Source organism: Coffea eugenioides, chromosome 9, assembly GCF_003713205.1.
Source record: "Coffea eugenioides isolate CCC68of chromosome 9, Ceug_1.0, whole genome shotgun sequence".
NCBI lineage: Eukaryota > Viridiplantae > Streptophyta > Magnoliopsida > Gentianales > Rubiaceae > Coffea > Coffea eugenioides.
In genome coordinates, this window is record NC_040043.1 from 16,440,661 (window position 1) to 16,460,769 (window position 20,109).

Sequence of the window (20,109 nt, forward strand, 5' to 3'; positions counted from 1 at the left end):
CACTGTGATGATACTAACCTGGACTAAGGAAATTGGAGAATGAAACAATCAACTAGACTAAGAAATGAAATTGATCAATGGGGATAATCAACTCAATGAATTATATTAATATAAACCAATGAAATTACAGAGTAGTGGGAAAATAGGAAAGAAGATGAGAAAGAATGAAAGAAACTTGAGAAAGGGGAAACATATTAGGGATGATTCCAAATCTATTGATTACAATCAATATTCTCTATTTCATTACAATAGCAAAATCTCCCTATATAAAGCTAGTAAACTTATAACTAACTCGTAAAGCCTGTAATCAAACTTGGACACGTGGCTATGTAGCTAAAGTTGTTGTAAGACCACTGCTATTCTCTTCACGTTGTTGAGGAAGAGAAAGGAAGGGTGATAGACACGGGCAAGGGACGATAGACAAAATTTGGTCCTGAATTGGAGAAGGAATATTAGACAAAGAGGAATGGGCGACGAGAATTTGGGCAAAGAGGAAAGTGGAAGAGAGAGCAAGATAGAAGAGAAGAAGCGTGAGAGAGAGGATAAATCGATTTTTAGTTTTTCTTGAAATTTTTGAAATATTTTCAAAAAAAGTGATTAAGTATCCTATATAGAGATAGTAGAGTGCTTTTGTAGTAATAGGGAGGTATGTGCAATTTTGAAACATTGAGGAGAGTTTCATAAAATTGTCAAAAACCTCCCCTAAGGCTTCTGAAATTATCCCAAATTGCATTTAATTAAATGTATAACCTATCATATTCAACCTCCCATTTTATGCCCTAATAGTGTATCTTGTACACTAAGTACTAGTGTTCACAATCATGTATTCATCTTAACATTTTATGTACTAGTAGGGTAACTTTGTACACAAGGCACAAGTGCTTACAATTATTTAGCAACTTGCTGCTGTCTATTAAACCTTTTCATCTAGTGATAGTGCTATAATTAAGATAGGATTCATATTGCTAGTGATTTTAGATAAATGGTTTTAACCCCATACCCAATGACGTTGTATGTATAAGTGCCTTGGCAAAGGCTTATTCAACGGATGCACTAAATTGTCATATGTTTGCACACATACAACAGTCACGATGCCATATCTTTGCATTTGTCTAACATACTTACGTTTTAGGCTAATATGTCAAAATTTACCATTGTACAACTTATTTAAGGCTCTAGACATAGTGACCTCACTATCACATTATAAAGATATCTAAGGCATAAGTTATGGCCACAACTTGGTATCAAGTGATCCCTAAGCCACTTCGTCTCTTTACATATAGCAACCAAAGCTATAAATTTACCGTCCATGATGGAATGAGCAATCACTGTTTTTTTCTTAAAATTCTATGAGATTGCACCATCACCTAATGTGAATATCCACCCGATTGTGAAATTCTTGTCACTCACACTAGTGACCTTTAAGTTTTGCAGGAAATCTATTGTAAAACAGTTCTTGAGTCTTAGATTCTTTTAACATAACCAAAAATCCTCTCGATGGACTTTCACTGGCCCACACCTGGATTCTTGGTATATCTATTAAGTCTGCAAACTGCATATGAGATATTTGGTCTTGTACAATACATTGCATGCATCAAACTTTCAATTGTACTAGCATACTCAAGTAGAGCAATTAGATTTTCAAAATTCTCATGAAGCTTCAAGCTAGAATAAAATAGAGTACTCACTTCTTTGACATTAACATGTTGAAACTCATTCAATCTCTTGTCAATAATAGTGAGATTGACATGAGTCATAACCCCCACTATGTTTCCAAATTTTGATACCAAAGATAATATCTACGTCTCCAAGGTCCTTCATCTTGAACCTAAAAGAAAGACACTCCTTTGTATCTTCTATATCTTTCATTCTATTACTAACAATTAGTATATCATCAACATAGAGATAAATAATTACACTATACGCTTGAGTGAAAGTAGAATCAATGCACTTACCAGCATTCTTATACCTAAATCCACTTAAAAGCAACACAAACTCAAATTTCTCATGCCATTATTTAGGTGCTTGCTTCAAACCATATTATGACTTAACTAGTTTGCAAACTTTTTTTCATTTCCAATCAAAACTAACCCTTCAAATTATTCCATATACACCTCATCATCCAAGTCACTATTCAAAAATACTATCTTAATATCTACTTAATTTACAAACAAATTGTACATTGAAGTTAAAGACATTAGCACTGTAATGGAAGTTAATCTAGTAACTAGGGCATACGTATCAAAATAGTCTATTCTTTGTTTGAACCCCTTTAACTATGAACCTTGCTTTAAAGGTTAGTATGGATCCATTGAGGCATATTTTCTTCTAAATACTCACTTAAAACCTATTGGATTTGAACCTTGAGGTAAACAACTAGAACCCAAGTATTGTTAGATAATATTGAGTCCATTTCATCATTTACTGCTTCTCTCCAAAATTCAGGATCGGTTGATAACATAGCCTCACTAAATGTCTTTGGATCATCTTCTACATTTAATAATATTGGTATTTGTAAAGGCCCGAAACAACCAAAGAGAAGGGGTGAATTAGATAGATTAAAAAAAAACTTAACTTGGTTTATAACAAATAAGGCACAATTTAAATTTGCCAAGTTTTTCAAGATGATCAACCATTTGTATGAATGAAAAACAATAAGGAGTAAGTAAGAAATAATAATATAAGCTCAAGTAAAGTAAAGAAAATTAAGAAAGAATAAGCAAACCGAATGGACAACCAAATTGCACCCAATTTGAAATCCAATTCTTCAACATAATGCTTCTTCAATTTGATGGAGTTACACCAAGATTGTACAAGGAGGGATCACCTTTTACTTGCCCCAAGCACTCCTTGGTCATGCCAAAAGGTTCTATTACAAGTTTTGTAAACAATCACTAAGCTACTCATTTGAGAACTCACTCATAATTGAAAAGCTACAACAATTACCTCACACTATGCTACAAGTATATGAAGTAGATACCAATTCTTGCTATGAATTTGATCTAGAAAGCTTGTATAAAGTGTAGGCCAAAGTCTTGAACCCCTCCAGCTACTGTAGTATTTATAGAGTTCAAAAATTTGCTTCCATACCACTTCCAACGGTCATATATTAAATGCAGGAGAAACTAGCCGTTATAGGGTTTAGATGTCCGAAGCTAGTAAAGTGTCCGAAACGAGCGTCTGATAGCCTGATGAGAAAACTTTTCTTAGCTTCTGTTGGATGGTTGAAGTATTTTATTAGAGTCCGATTCTCTGCTTTCGATAGCAAACAGAATGTTCCCAACTTTAACTTGAATTTTTCGAACGGCCGAAGCGACAGTTTTTCATCCGATCGATTCATCTGATAATAGCGGACGTCTGAGTGTGCAGTTGTCTTCTATCCAACGTCCAAAGCATTCTTTTGAAAAGTGTTGTCATTGTTTGTCAAACGACCAAAGAAGCAAACAGCATCTGAAAGATGCATCCGATCCTTTAAATCAACTTTTTGTGCACTTGACTACATTCAATCTTGATTGATTTGATTTGTAAGCTTGTTTTCTATCAAGGCACTTGAAAAGATATTAGTAAGAATCATCGCATTGGTTTGTTATCATCAAAATAAAGGATCAAGAACTAACAATATTTTATTTTGTAGAGATTCCCTATTACGTTCAAATAAGAAGACAATAGTTTGTGAAGAAATGAAATTCAAAGGTAGATGATTTTTCCTTGGTTTTTGGCTTCTCTTAAATTCAATACGTGTTGGTTCTTGGCCAAAATAATCATATAAATAACAATAATTTCTCTAATAAAATTTAACAAAGAAATTAACAAAAATTTTATACCTCAATATTGCATTAAAAAATGTAGATAATTTGTACCATAAAAAGTTAATTTGGCGTGGGTTGAGGCGCGGACTAGGTCGCTCTCTTTAATACTCGGTACAGTAGGTTTTAGTACGTCACCTCCAGGATACAACAACCTAGCCTATCTTACTGTAATCTAATCTAATCTACACTATTGGAGTAAGACAGAAGTCTCACACAACACTGTTTTTTGCTGTAAGTCTACTGTAGTCTACAGGATACAACACTGTTCTTTATTGCAGAAGGTCTTAACACGTCGCTTCCAAGATACAACAGCCTTGTCTATCTCACTGTAGTCTACTCCAATCTACACTATTGGAGTAAGACAGAAATCTCACATAACACTGTTCTTTGCCTATAAAATCCAATTATAGTGAAAGAAAGAAAAGTAAAAGATAGTCTAGAGATGGCTAAGTATGTCTCAAGTTTGGTTGACATATACCTCTATTTATAAGCTAAAAAATTAGGAGTATTAAAATATCAACATTAAGAGGAATTAACACCTCATATTTTAGCTACAAATTGAAAAGTCTAGATTCATTCTATAACGATAAAAAATTCACTAAATAAATTCATAAACCTAATCATTACATAGGTTACACAATTCAAGACATAAATCTCATTTTAAAGACATAAGTTACACTTTTATTTGTAGCTGAAAATTCATTGAACAATTTGTAATTTATTGTGTTTGAATTCAAAAAAAACATGTGATATTTTTTATTAAAATATCCAATAATCCCCCACTTATTTTAATAAAAAATATATAGTACTCAATACTCAACACTTAATAGGGCAAAAATTAAACATTCATGCATAATGAAAATGATAATGCCTTTAAACCTTCACTTAGTGCTCAACAATTCCTTTACTAGAGTCAAAGTGGGTTTAGCCGTTAAAAGATGACTACTTGAGGGCACATGGAATCATATCACACACATGAACCTTTCAATGTTCTAAAAAAGGTTTCATAAGCCAGCACATTTATGGCCTTATACTTTATCCTGGTTTTCATGAGTGCTCTAGAGAACCAACCCAAGGATATTCCTATGACTTAGACATCCACCCATAAGGGCTATAAAGCTCATTCAGGGATTAAAAATTCCAACCTCACTTATCGTCATAGGATCACAAATGCACTTCCATCATAGGGATAGACACTATAATTAAAATAGTGCACATTAATCAATCAAATCACTCTATAATTCATTTGTCTCCGGCTTTAGGATCTCTAGTCCCTAGGTGGTTGTATCCTCATAGATGATTTTTAACATATATTGGACTTTTGTCTTATCCCCCTCAATGTGTATCATATCCTTGACTCAAGTTTGAGATTTATTTATTCAACACAAATAAAATAGCAAAGATATGATATTCTCAAATTTTTTCAAATAATCTCTTAGTGGTCCAAATACATAGAACCAATTTTCAATGAGAAAATTTCTCATCAATTTATATTTGCAAATAGTATAGATTAGGGTTGCAAACGAATCGAGCCGCTCGCGAGCCACTCGAGTCAAGCTCGACTCGAACTCGATATTGATCGAGCTCAAAATATTAATCTCGTTAGCTCGCGAGCTCGAGTATATATATATATATATTTTTTATTTTAAGTATATATATATTTTATATTTTTTAAATTTTAATAGTAAAATTACATATATATCCTTAATATTTTATTATTTATTAAAAAAATATTTATTTTATTTATTTTTAAAAAAATAAAAATAATTATTTTTATTTTTTTCGAGATCGAGCTCGAGCTTGAAATTGTGAGCTCGTCGAGCTCGAGTTCAATGAAATTATGTCGAGGTTCGGCTCGATTAGGCCAAAACTCGACTCGACTCGACTCGTTTGCAGCCCTAGTATAGATGTATATCTTCTCATATTCATTTTTTTCTCAATGGCCAGTAGTATAATAGCACACTAGAAGCCATTCTCAAAAAACTCCATGGTTATTTTTGCTTTTGCAAAAATACCAAAAAATATTTCATGTACCTTCACATTAGGTCATACTTTTCAGTGAGTGCTAATCTGCATAACTCAAAATAAGAGTTAAAATAAATCCAAAAACAATAATAATGTTATACTCATAAATTGAGCAAATAAAATGATATCACCCTATTTTTTCACCACTTCTACTATCATTGTGTTTTATTTCAAAAACACATTTATCAAGAGTTGCACATGAGATATCAAAATGGTAGCAAATTTTAAACTACATTAAAATCCTTCACCTTCCAAGACGGAGGTGTAGTAATGCATACTATCATGTAAATCAAATTCGATGTTAGCCTTAGAGATTATAGGCCCCCACTATTTATCATACTTTTATATAACATGATGCACTTTTCTGTTATACTGTATTGTGATGATAATTATTACTGAGGCAATTTTTATATTTTTGATCACTACCAAAATGCATAACTTCAATACTAAACAACTTTGATGCCATCATAAATATCAAAACTATTTAGAATGACTCCAGTAGCTAATCTGTTACCATTCATTAAAGCACCAAGTTACAGAAATATTCTATAAACATGAAGAAAGCCACTTGTCTAGGTGCAAAGAAACACATATTCAATCAAACGCTCAACACAAAGAAAATAGTCAAGTACAAATCTTGTGACTTTACTAAGTATGCCAATACATGTCATTGAACACAAGAAATGTTTTTCCTCACTTTCAATTTCATGCAATTTTAGCATCTAACAAAATGCATTGTGGTTGGTAAATTGATGGATTTTATCAACCAATTACTTAATTTATTTTATCAACTCTCATCACATTCAAACAAGATACATCTAAATTTATTTGATCAGTTGATAACTAATTCAATGCTTATAAGTATAGCATTTTAATAGGAGCATGAAATCATCTTAAACTTGTTGGTTCTTGGCCAAAATAATCATATAAATAACAATAATTTCTCTAATAAAATTTAACAAAGAAATTTAAAAAAAAATTCATACTACAATAGTGCATTAAAAATGCAAATAATTTATACCATAAAAAGTTAATTTTGAGTGGGTTGAGGCACGGATTAAATCACTCTCTTTTAGATAATTCGTGCCCCTACGGAGTATCCTTCAGTGTAGTAAGTCTCAATACGTCGCCTCCAGAATACAACAGCCCAGCCTATCTCACTGTAGTTTACTCTAATCTACACTATTGCAGTAAGACAGAAACCTTACACGATACTGTTCTTTGCTCTATAAAATCCAATTATAGTAAGAGGAAGAAAAGTAGAAGATAGTCTAGAGATGGCTAAGTATGTTTCAGGTTTGATTGATAGATGCCTCTATTTATAGGCTAAAAAATTAGGAGTATTAAAATACCAACATTAACAGGAATTAACACCTCATATTTCAATTATAAATTAAAAAGTCTAGGTTCATTGTATAATGGTAAAAAATTCACTAAATGAATTTATAAACCTAATCATTACATAGGTTACACAGTTCAAGACATAAATTTCATTTTAAAGACATAAGTTACACTTTTATTTGTAGCTAAAGTAGAAGATAGTCTAGAGATGACTAAGTATTGGTTGATAGATGCCCCTATTTATAGGCAAAGAAATTAGGAGTATTAAAAAACCAACATTAAGCGGAATTAACACCTCATATTTCAACTACAAATTGAAAAGTTTAGGTTCATTGTATAACAGTAAAAAATTCACTAAATGAATTCATAAACCTAATCATTATATAGGTTACACAATTCAAGACCTAAATCTCATTTTAAAGACATAAGTTACACTTTTATTTGTAGCTGAAAATTCATTGAACAATTTGTAATTTATTGTGTTTGAATTAAAAAAAAAAACATGTGATATTTTTTATTAAAATATCCAACAATACAGGCATCACTTTCCTTTCTCTTATTATTTAAAGAAGATCCAATAACTTGGAGTGCTTTTGAACTAAAAGTAGGATCCACAATAGATGCTGAATCTTTAAGAAACTTATTTTCAAAGAATTGCAAGTCCCTTGATTCAACAATGACACTAGAATCAAGGTCAAGCATATAGGCCTAGGAATTTTTTTGCATAGCCTATAAATACAATTTTAAGTGCCCTAGGTCCCAACTTTGTCCTTTTATTATCTTGTATCTTATAGTAAACAATGGAACCCTAAACTCTAAGATAGCATAGGTTTGATTTTCTCCCTTTCCATACCTCATATCGAGATACTTTTGTTTTCAATGAAGGAATTCTGTGACAGTCCCACCTTCCCTTAGGACGTACCCAAGGGTTTGGCAGACCGCCTGCCCAACTCTCGCCAGGACTCACTCACGACTCTCATAAAATAATAACAATTCCCAAACTCCAATAGTATTAACTGCAAAATGAGTATCAAAACTTCATGGTTAGACATTATAGACCATCCAATGTTCCAAATTATCCCTACTTATACACAAACAATCAAACGAATAAAGTCTAAGTCATATAATCAAATCACCAAATACAACTAGGATGGTAAGTTACTTAAAGTTAGACATCAACTCTCAAACTGTCTATTTTCCCCGCTTCCCCGTTGCCAATGCCTATTAAGAAAAACAAACTAAAGCAATGAGTTAGAACCCCAGTGAGGTTCCAAGTAAACAGGCAGGTAAAATAGCAAGCATGATACCATTAAGGCAAACCCAAATAAAGCAGGACATAATGCATAATAAAGTAGATAACCAGATAGATCATGCAATGGTATACAATAAAGAACACGTTCATGGCAAAGGATATAGATTGCTCTCAAGAGCAAGTTCCACGGCAGCTTATCCAGGGTTCGTTGACTCTCTGTTAACCATGAAATTATAATGTCCGTAGATCACCACTAAACGTCAATTTCTGTCCACTGATCATCCCCCTACTGGGCCCAAACGTCAAAGAAGTACCCAAGGTTGGTCGATCTCCTCGACCAAACCCTTGCCGGCTCGATTCGACCAACTAGCCCTGGGTTGGGCTTATAGCTCCAGATATTCAAGTATTCATGATCTGACTTAAAGCCCCAAGTATTCAGGTATTCAAGAGTGGAGTCGTTGGCTGTCATCCAATGCTCACGCAGGTAACAATTGGAGACGTTAGTTGTCACAAGTTCAAATCAGGAATTCCAGTCAGGAGTAAATAGGGTAGGAACTTCGTCCTTTACCCAAGATTGCCCAACTCATCCGACCGCTCTGAGGCTGGTCTCAAGCAAGAGGTCCAACGATGGCTCAGTTCAGCTGTTACTGACCCATATTCACGCATACGCATGAGTAACCCAAGTTTTCACTTACCCGACGTCTCGGATAAGGGTCCAAGGCCTAATTCAAAGGAATGCAGTCAGTCTACTATTCAACCATCGCAAGAGAAATGCAGCCTGTCTACTATTCAACCGCTGCAAGAGGCCGGTCTACAACCTTGCACATAAACATGCAAGTCCGCACACAGGATCAATTATTTCAAGTTCATGGAGGTCGAGTGCGAATAAGGACACACCCGCCTAGCCATGACCAAGTCACAAGTAATGTCCAGCAAGTCACATTTCAAGCATTTCAAGTATTTCAAGTCAATATACAGGTCACATGCAAATCAAGTTACTTGTACATGCATGAATGAGATATCTAACGTTTAGTCAAGTTAGGTCAAGTGCGATAAAGTACACACTCGCCTATGAAATGTCAAATCAAGTGTCTAGCAAATTTCTAGCAACAATGAGCATGCAACATGCAATTGGAACACTCACCGCATTTAGAAAAATTAATTTTCCTCGGTGAAAGGATCTGCGGGTTCGCTTTCGAAACCTGTGATCAAATATATAAGGTAAGTGAACTAAAGAAGTTCACGATTTTAAAACACTTGAACAAAGTAGTTGAACCCCCAAGTGCAAGCTTTTAGTCAAAAGTATCACCTATCCGTACTCAAACCATAAGGGAAAACTTTTGATGCTAAAGTCAAAAATACAAATTTAAAAACGGGACAAAATAAGGTTTCAAATGAGGCAAGGATATAGTAATGTGATATAATAATGTTTACTCTTGTCAAAACGTTCAACAAGTGACTCAGGAAGAAAAGTCACTCGTTCTTTAAAACACCCTAGTTTTAAGTGAAAACTCACGTATAAATAGTGATCTAGGGGTTAACAAGGCATAGTGGTCTAAAAGTCACAAATTCACCATCCAAGTACCAAGTTATAGCTAAAATTCTTCTTCATAAGTCCTACCATCCTATACTAAACCTTTAGCACCATCAAATAAGGATTTCATGCTACGTGCTATTCGAATAATAACTAAGGGCTAGTAGGAAAACTCGGATTCGAACAATCAGCAATCACTATTCAACTCAAAGGCATAAAGCTGTGAGAAAACCTCAATTTCAATCATAAAACCAAGTTCAAAATGGTTTAACAACTCCAACTTAAAGTTGGAAATGAAAGCAAGAACAACTTTAGAAAACAGAATTTTCTCCAGTTTTGCGCGACACTATTTGAAAAATCGTATCGCAAGTTTGTTAAGTCCAAAATTTATAAACTTTATACCATTCGAAAATAGACTCAAAGGACTACAATTTTTCAGAATACACATTTGTAAGATTCTGTCTATAAATCAGTCAAATTCCAGTCTCAAGTTGCTGCTTCATCAGGTAGAAAAACAGAGCACGTGTGAAAATTTAGTCAAATTTGAAAAATCATAGATATTCATAGGAATTGAGAAAAATTCTGAAATTTTTATGGTAGAATGCACTCTGAATCTAGTTTCAAACTCAATAAACTAAATTCAATTTGGATTTTTCTACACCAAGATATAGTAGATTTCCCAAAACTGCTCAGAGTCTCCTGCGGGAAAAATTTTTCAGCAACACTTCCCCTTATTTTCTAAACTTTTCCATCCAAACTCAACACCAATTTTCATCTCAATCCAACGACAATCACAACCACAATTTATAGGTTATAAAGTACACTTGTTTAAGGCCACAAAGCCACCTAAAATAACCAATTATCTAGCTCAAGAACTACCGTAATAAAGCTAGAAAATGGAAACCCTAGGCTGAAATTTTCCTCTACAAGCTGAAATTTTCTATAATCAAGCCAAAATAACATATAAAAGTTAGAAAATTCACATGGAAAATCTACTAGATCATAGCTAAACTCAACTCATCACATCAAGGCTAAAATTTATTACTCAAAGCAGAAATTTTTCAACCACCACTTAACCCATGAAATTTTCCATGAAAACTATCAAAATCAAGCCCTAAATCTACTCATATGTAAGTAATAAAAGAGAAGATGATTTCTTGATATAGTTACCTTAATACCCTAAGAAGAAATGGAAATCAAGTGCTTCTTTCTCCCAAATCACTCCACTAAAACCCTTAATCTTCCTTAGATGTCACCTTTTATGGAGTAGTTTGTAAGATTAATGGTTAAAACTCAAGATTCAAGCAAGATTGGAAGTTGGAAGTTGAAGTTTTTCTCTCTTTTCCTCACTCAAAAATTTCAGCTAAAGAAGGATGAAAGGTGATAGGATTTTTGGCCAATTTTTTGTTAATTAAAGGGTTAAGGAAGTCTTAGTTAAAGTCAAAGGACCATGACTTTTGTGACAAGTGGTTTGCTATGGTTAATCCTCATCGCTTTGTCTTCCAAAGACTAAAATATCTAGCCAACCTCTAATTATCGCTTAACACCTTATAAAATAATTTCCGTTTGCACCAAACTCCTTCTAATCTTCAAAAAATTATCACATGCAGCTTACTATTGGGTCTCACTTCCATAATGCATTACGAACTTAACCTGTACTAACTTATATAAGGAAAATAATTTAAAAACTTGACTCACTTATAAAAATATCTAGGAAATTAAGGCAATAATTTAAAGTAAAGAAAATGCATTCAAAGAAATAAAATAAAATATAAAATATAAAATAATTTTTTTTTCGGGTTCTCACACTCTCTCCCCTTTAAAAGAATTTCGTCCTTGAAATTCCCACATTTTCTCTACTTCTCAAGAGCTTCCCCTTACTCATACCACTATCACGAACTTGTCTAGAAGAAAATCTTAATAATGTAATAGTTAAATTAGCACGCTAAGAAAGATCAATTAAGGTATCAAAAGGTATAAGATGATATGAACATAGGACTCGTTGATAAGAAGAAACCATTACTACGCAACTTGGTTACTACTCTCATTAGCTCTTAAACTCATACACTGTATATTGACAAATCATCGACAATGTAAGGACCCTCTCATCTTTACAATTGTACCACTAGACCCGAATCATCCTCTCTAATCAAAATTTCTTCCTTTCGAACCACAAATGAAGAATTCTCACTTAAATCCAAGACTAAATTATGATAATTGATTCATGCATGGGGATTCAACGCCGCTCAACCACAAACATTTAATAGTACTATCAAAAACATCAGGGAACAAGCTCTCTGTTTCTAACAGTGATACAATTTACTACATAAAGTTTGTATAATATATAGTCCAATAAATACAACTATTTCAGGTAAAACATCACTACTTGCTAACTTCGACTATTACAGCAGTTTCACCATCACGAAACTCATTTATTTGGGCAATTCCTCACTTAATGTCCAAGTTGGCTGCATCTAAAACATGCACCAGTTTTCAAATAACATGATCTAGTGTGAATTTTGTCACAAGTTTCACACTTAGCAGCTACACATCTCTTCTCGAAGTGTCCATTCTTCATTTTCTTCTTCTCTTTATCCTTCATAGCAAGTTCATTTTCACTAATCTCTTTACATTTTCCTTTAGTATCACGGAAGCTTCTTTCACCCCTTTTTACTTGATTACAAGAAATGTCTTGAGAGACTACTTGAGTAGGCAAATGCACCAATTCAAACTTATTTCGGGATTCCTTCATATTTCTTTTTTCAATTCTATGTTCTTGTGCAGTAGCTCAATTTTCTCCCAATATTCTTGTTTCGATCATCCTTCCCAGTACTCAACTAATCTCTTTTGGAACTCTACTTTCTTTCGAAATATCTCTATTTTCTTATGCATATCAGCCAGAGTTGTCATCTCACCATTCACTTAAACTCAAATAATAACCTGTCAGGCAAATCAAAGGATCGAAATATGTAACTAATTACAATTGGAAACTCTAGCTATATAACTTTTAACTTCATTCACTCCCAATCCAACCACGAAAGGTTAAACTTAACTATTCTCAAATGAAATAAACGAGGAAGTGGAACACAGGTAAGGCATTACCTCAAGATACTATGCCACTTATTCCTATTTCGGGGTCTTAACACAAGGAGTACCATTATCACTTATATTTATAACGAAACCCTAAAGCATCCTTCGTACATCAAAAGTTCCACATCCTATCTCAAGCTTTTATATATAGATATAGAACCCAAATCCTTTTTCTCAAGATCTCTATACATACTTCCAAAACTCTCAAAATCGGACGATAATAATCAAAGTCAAGTCCATACTTTGACGTAAATTGATAGGTATCATGGAAGTATAGGCAAAAGTAGTTCATCAAGAATCAAACTACAGGTATCTAATATCACAAGAGGGGTAGAAATACCTATATAGTTGCAGTTAAACCGCCTCAAAATCAAGTAAACACTTATCAAGTCCTCACATTCATAGGAGAAGGGAAACAGGTCTTCAGTGCTAATTTCTCCACATACACTACAATCTAACCATTGTGAGAACCCTGAAAATAGACATATAAATATCAGTGCATATTTTATTTACATTTTAATTCTTTAATAAATTTTAGCACTAAGTCCAATTGTTTTTAAATGAGTACGTAGAAATAAACGTTAGGTGCAAAATAAAAGAATTGTGCTAAACTACTAAACTTCTTAGTTTTGTTACCTTATTTCTATGGTAAACTATTTCATTGATCTAATAATTAATTTCATTGAATTCTAGTATTGTAATTAATTGTTTTGCAATAAAAGTATAAAGATAATTTCTATGTAATAAATAATATAATTGTGCCAATATTGAATTATTCGGTTTGCCATACTAAATGAATATTTCTTGAGTTGGATTAATTCTATTGCTTTAAAATAAATTCTTTGATTTCCGATAACTAGTTTTAATCGTTAATAATGTTAAATGTTAATAGGAATTTCCGCGTTAAGATGAAAACCAATGAATTTTAGATAAATATGATACTAATATACTAAACATACTTAAGGCGTGAAAATTTCGATAATTATAGTCTTATCCTTCTTTGTTTTCACAATAAGTGCGTAAAAATAACTTTTTATGTGCAAACTGACACACTTGTATTAAATTATTATTTCACTTGACTTTATTATACTAAATCGATAAATCTTAGACAAAAACGACATAAGTACCCTAAGTAAACTTAGGACGTAAGGATTTCGATAATCAAAGCCTTGCAAGATTAGCGTATAATTAGGCGATCAAATCATACTTGGGATTAATTTTTGGGATCAAATTAGAACCAAGGACTTAAGTGTTCGTTAGAAGGTTTGTGTAAAGACTAAACTACCCTCCACTACCCCACAAATTACCATGCAATTCAAAACAGTTTTACGGACAACATTATCAACCACCACCCTATTCGGCCAATCACCAAAGAGCCAACACTTCCATTTCTGCCGCATTCCATTCCCATTTCCTCTCTGCACCAACTCACCCCCAGTCCACAACCATTCCAGGCAGCCAAACAACTCCCCGGACACCATGATCACAAGCCGCTCCATTCGGCCAACCGCAGCTTCACCACTGCAGCACACCATCTCTGCCGACACTCAACCATCCTCAAAACCGCAGCACCACTTCACAATTCCATTCCATAACCTCTGCACACTCCCTACATCAGATAACACTTCCCCATTACATTGTTATCATCGACCGAGAGTGAGGAGGGAAGCTGAGAGTGCGGTTCCATTTCTGGTTCTGTCCGCAAACATTGAAGCTAGAGTGAAGGCAGAGAGAAACCGTGAGCAAGATCCACCCATTCTGCACCTCCATTTCACCCAATTTCACGACTGTGTCACCACCAGCTCCACCGAAAACCACAACCTCAATCACTGCCGCGTGCGTGAGAGCTGAGAGGAAGAAAAATTTTCCAGATTTTCGTGTGAAAGATTAGCTTGCTGTGAGGTAAAATTTCTGGATCATTTTAGGACTAATCAGAGGTAGTTTGAGCTATCTTGAAGCATGCATGTACTGTGGTACCATCGGATGATGAATTCAAGCTATTAGAAAAATTTCTATTTCGGTTAAATATCCCTGCCGAGTAGCTGAGATGGAAATGCAACTTTAATGTGTTTTCCGGAAGTGATTTGAGCATGCAATGGTGATTAACTAACTGAATCTTGGATGATTATTATGATTAAGACCATGCATGTCAACCTATGTATCCGGATGATGAAGTTGAAGAATGAATGAGAAATCTGTTTTGATGTAAATGTTTCTGCCGAGGAAATGATTTGGAAAGGTAGCTGTAATTCTGTTTTCATGTGATAACCTGAGCACTCAAGTGTAGTTAGCTGAGTGAAACTTAATGATTAAGATGCTTAGGACTCTGCATGTTAATTCTATGAAGATGATTGATGAATTAAGGAACTTAGGAAAATTCTGTTTTAAGGAAAATGATTCTGCCGAGAATAATTAAGAAATGATTTGCTTAAATTACTTAATTATGTCAAGCTGTGGTTATAATCCTAACTATCCAAGTGAAGAGATAATGTTTAAGAGCCTGCATGTTGAGTTACACGATTGGACAATGAAACTAGGAACTTGGAAAAATTCTGGTTTTGTGAATTGGAATTCTTATGAGCTGAAAACTTTCGAGACCTTGAATCTGAATTGTTATTTGCAATCTGTCATAAGATGATGATTAGAGTGAATATATGCAATTAACTAGTTAACAACATGTTAATTGAAGTTCGCATGAGGTCTAGTAGCTCGGCTAACCAAGAGAATAAAATGAAAACAGAAAAACTGATTCATGAATGATCATCCGAGACTAGCTGATATAATTTCTGGATTTGTGTTAGATGAGTATAATTGTAGCTTGAACCTGGATTTGATTTGGAAACCTTTACTAGCTAGCTACGTGTTTACATGTCCTAATAGAGTACCAAAAATTCTGTTTTAACCAAAGAAAATTCTGTTTTAGAACCATTGTTATTGCTGGAAATTTTCCTTGTGATCGCCAAAGTTTGAGTTAAAAATTCCAGCTTGATTGTGAAACTTTCTTTGAATTTATAATGGTTGAAATTGTCTAGAAAATGTGGTGCTAAAATTCTACTAGAGTCATATGGATGGTTAGACTAAAAGCCTTGTGGTTTTAAAAAGAGAAAAAGGAGCTTTTCCACATGTGATCAAGAGCTTCCAGATTTTCGGAACTTCTGACCAGTCTAGGCAAAATGCATATATCTTGGTGTAGGAAAATCCGATTGAGGTGCCGTCAGTGGCATATGAAAATAGACTCATGGGCCTTTGTTCTGTAGAAATTTTATATTTTTCCGCCATGTATACTGCTATTCGTGACTCCTCAAAGTAGACTGCCTGGTATGAATGTCTGATTTCCTTGTGAAACTAAAGTTGGATTTGGACTGAGATTTTAGCTTACTTGTGGTTTAAATTCTTGGCTAAATTGTGGTTGGTAGTGATTGATGTTGTCCAGGGCTAATGATTGATGAAGCCCTTGGCCATTGGAATGAATTTATAAAGTATTACTGAATGATGGAAGTTAATTGCTGGAATGTCTTGGGGCTTTACTTTTATTTTTACTTGCTTATGATGGGTTTGCTGAAACCAAGTGCTAATGATTGATGAAGCCTTGGTTGATCATTTTATTTTATTCAGTAATGCAATTGTTGAAAGCTAGGGCTAATGATTGACGAAGCTCTAGTAATTTGCTATGTGATTTTTGCCATACTTTGATCTATATTATGACTTCGAAATGGAATCGGAGCTGTGGAAGTTGTATCGACCTTGCGAACTCGAGTAGCTGTGATCAAAACTAATCAAAAATATTTCCAGCTAGCATTATACTATAAAACTCCATATCTGGTGTTTTGCCTAAAACTTTCCAACTCGATAATTTCCTTTAGTTCAAACTAGCCTTGATAGCTATAGTAAATAAGTTATATAGCTTTTGGAAACTCTAAGTCTTATTTTAATTCTTTTCTTTCTTTAAGCTTTGCACCTGGATAGTTAACTATAGGAAAAATTCCAAGATACGAGTTTCACTAATTTTAGTGAAAACTTGGGAAACTTGCTCGGCAAGAAACCCTATTTCAGGAAAAATAGTTTTTAAGGATAATTTTTGCAAAAGCCGTAACTTTAAAGAAATGTTCAAAGTAACTTCCTAACGTGGATATTAAGAGATTTGTCGACTTATTTCAAGAAAATAATACTAGTTACCTTTTATAAGAAAAGTATTCCAAGGAAAACTAAAGGAAACAATTCTTCTACTTTCGTCAAGATTCAACCTATGGGAATTCTTGATTTTTCTAAGGGAAAGTGAACTAGTAATATAGTAGATATACCTCAATATCTATAAGCTTAAAAACTGAGTAAAAACTCATAGTTTCAAAATTTGGTTTCTAGGATTTTGCGAGGACGCGGAATTCGATTCTCAACTTGATATCTGAACTCCACTCTTGGTGAGTGTCCCTGCCTGTTCTTTTCCTACCTGAATTAAGTGCTTTCTTGACTTGATATGTGATAAATTGCAAAACGAGTTTTGATCCATCGAAGTGAGCAGTGTGTACTTTATCGCACTAGCCGTTCGAGTGGTGACTTGTGTGAATCATTTTTCTCGTGAATCCTTAATCTAAAAGTAGTTACGTCGTTGGGTGAATCCCTCGGCACTTGAATCAACTACAATAATCCTTGAATCTAAAAGTAGTTACGTCGTTGGGTGAATCCCTCGGCACTTGAATCAACTACAATAATCCTTGAATCTAAAAGTAGTTACGTCGTTGGGTGAATCCCTCGACACTTGAATCAACTACAAAAACGTCGATTCGTGAATCTCTCGACTAATTCTATTACGGGTATATCTCGAGTATACTGCGTCGGTAGACGAAGTTCGGGCCCGAAGCGGAGGTATGAATGGTGACGGGTTAGGATTAAAATGAGTGGATCTACATGGACTATAAGTAGTGAGAGTTGACGGAGGGTCAACTACGATGAATGGTGATCAAGCGAGGAAAATGGCTCCTGAGAGCCCCTGTATCCTACCTTGTGCTGTTATACGCTTTCCTAATTGTTAAATTTGTTTAAGTTATTACTCGCTGTTTGACTTGCGTGACTGCATGTTTTGGGGCACCACTGAGCTTTAGCTCACCCTACGTTTATTTGTTTTCCTTACAGGTCTGGAAGTTGAAAGAATTTGAGCTGCTTATATTTCCTATGAATGTATTTGAATAGCTTGAATTTAGATTTCGGTTTGTAATGAATTCTACGTTAAGTTCTGTATCTTTTATTTTGGTTACCACTTGAAGCTGGAAAAGTGTAATCCGAAATTCTAATATTCGGTTTGTATGTTTTTATTAGTATGGTATGTCCTAAACCTTTGCGAGTGAAGCGTGTGATAGTTTGTATGTTTTTATTAGTAAGTATGCCGAGTAACGTGTGAAGTGGTTAAGAGCCGTCGGGCTAAGTTGTATGCCGTTATCTTTGAAGCTAATGAGGTGATAGAAATTGATTTATTTCGGAAGAATTATTTTTTTTTTTGTAGTAGTTTAGGTTAATCCCCGGAGGATTGTAAGCTAGAATGCTTGCGTGAGTCCTGGCGAGAGCTGGGCAGACGGCCCGCCAACCCTTTGGTTCGCCTTAGGGGGAAGTGGGGTCGTCACGACCATCATCTATAGAAACCATAACCAGACTATTACTAGATTAGTCCATGATAGCACTCTAGATCCAATCCTCTCGATCAGTTCAATTCCTAAGTCAAATGTTAGAATCTTCCACACCTTGACCTTTGCCATCAAAACTTATCTCAAGTGTAATTGAGATACCGACCCATATTCTAGTGATCTCCACTTTTTGGTACTCGGGTACAAGAATCCAAAATAAGATAATGCACAACTCGAGCCGGCCGGTCCCAAGAGTAAATCACCCATATTAGAGATTCCTCCCTGACGTACATATTTATCTTCTCCAAATATCATGATAAAGGTTTTACGTCTATAACAGTCATGATTCATAAGTTATACGCAAGAAAAGCACCTAGTCCTTTGCACTAATTCATATAATCGGGATCATAACACCACTTGGCCCCAAACTCACCCCGCGCAGAGACAACGCGAAGCGACTCGGATACCACTTGTGATAGCCCCACCTTCCCCTAGGGCATACCCAAGGGTTTGGCGGACCGTCTGCCCAACTCTCACCAGGACTCACTCACGAATCTCATAAAATAATAACAATTTCCAAACACCAATAGTATTAACAGCAAAATGAGCATCAAAACTTCATGGTTAACATTATAGACCATCCAATGTTCCAAATTATCCCTACTTATATACATACAATCAAACGAATAAACTCTAAGTCATTTAATCAAATCACCAAGTACAACTAGCATGGTAAGTTACTTAAAGCTAGACGTCAACTCTCAAACCGTCTATTTTTCCCGCTTCCCTGTTGCTAATGCCTGCTAAGGAAAATAAACTACAAGCAATGAGTTAGAAACCCACTGAGACTCCAAGTAAACAGGCAGGTAAAATAGCAGGCATGATACTATTAAGTCAAACCCAAATAGAGCAGGACATAATGCATAATAAAACAGGTAACCAGATAGATCATGCAATGGTATACAGTAAAGAACACGTTCATGGCAAAAGATATACGTTGCTCTCAAGAGTAGGTTCCACAACAGCTTGTCCAGGGTTCGTTGACCTTCCGTCAACCATGAAATTATAATGTCCGTAGATCACCACTAAACGTCAATTTCCGTCCATCGATCATCCCCCTATTGGGCCCAAACGTCAAAGAAGTACCCAAGGTTCGTCGATCTCCTTGACCAAACCCTTGCCGGCTCGATTCGACCAACTAACCTTGGGTTGGGCTTATAACCCTAGATATTCAAGTATTCATGATTTGGTTTAAAACCCCAAATATTCAGGTATTCAAGAGTGGAGTCATTGGCTGTCATCCAACGCTCACGCAGGTAATGATTGGAGACGTTAGTTGTCACTAAGCGCTACGTATTCAGAAATGTCACAAGTTCAAATCAGGGATTCCAGTCAGGAGTAAACAAATTAGGAACTTCGTCCTTTACCCAAAGTTGCCCAACT

The 20,109-nt window shown here is 34.7% G+C and overlaps 1 pseudogene; it reads left to right on the forward strand.

Moving 5' to 3' along the window:
* The first annotated feature begins 466 nt into the window (after positions 1 to 466).
* Positions 467 to 20,109, forward strand: part of LOC113782324 — a 56,418-nt pseudogene continuing 36,775 nt past the window's right edge.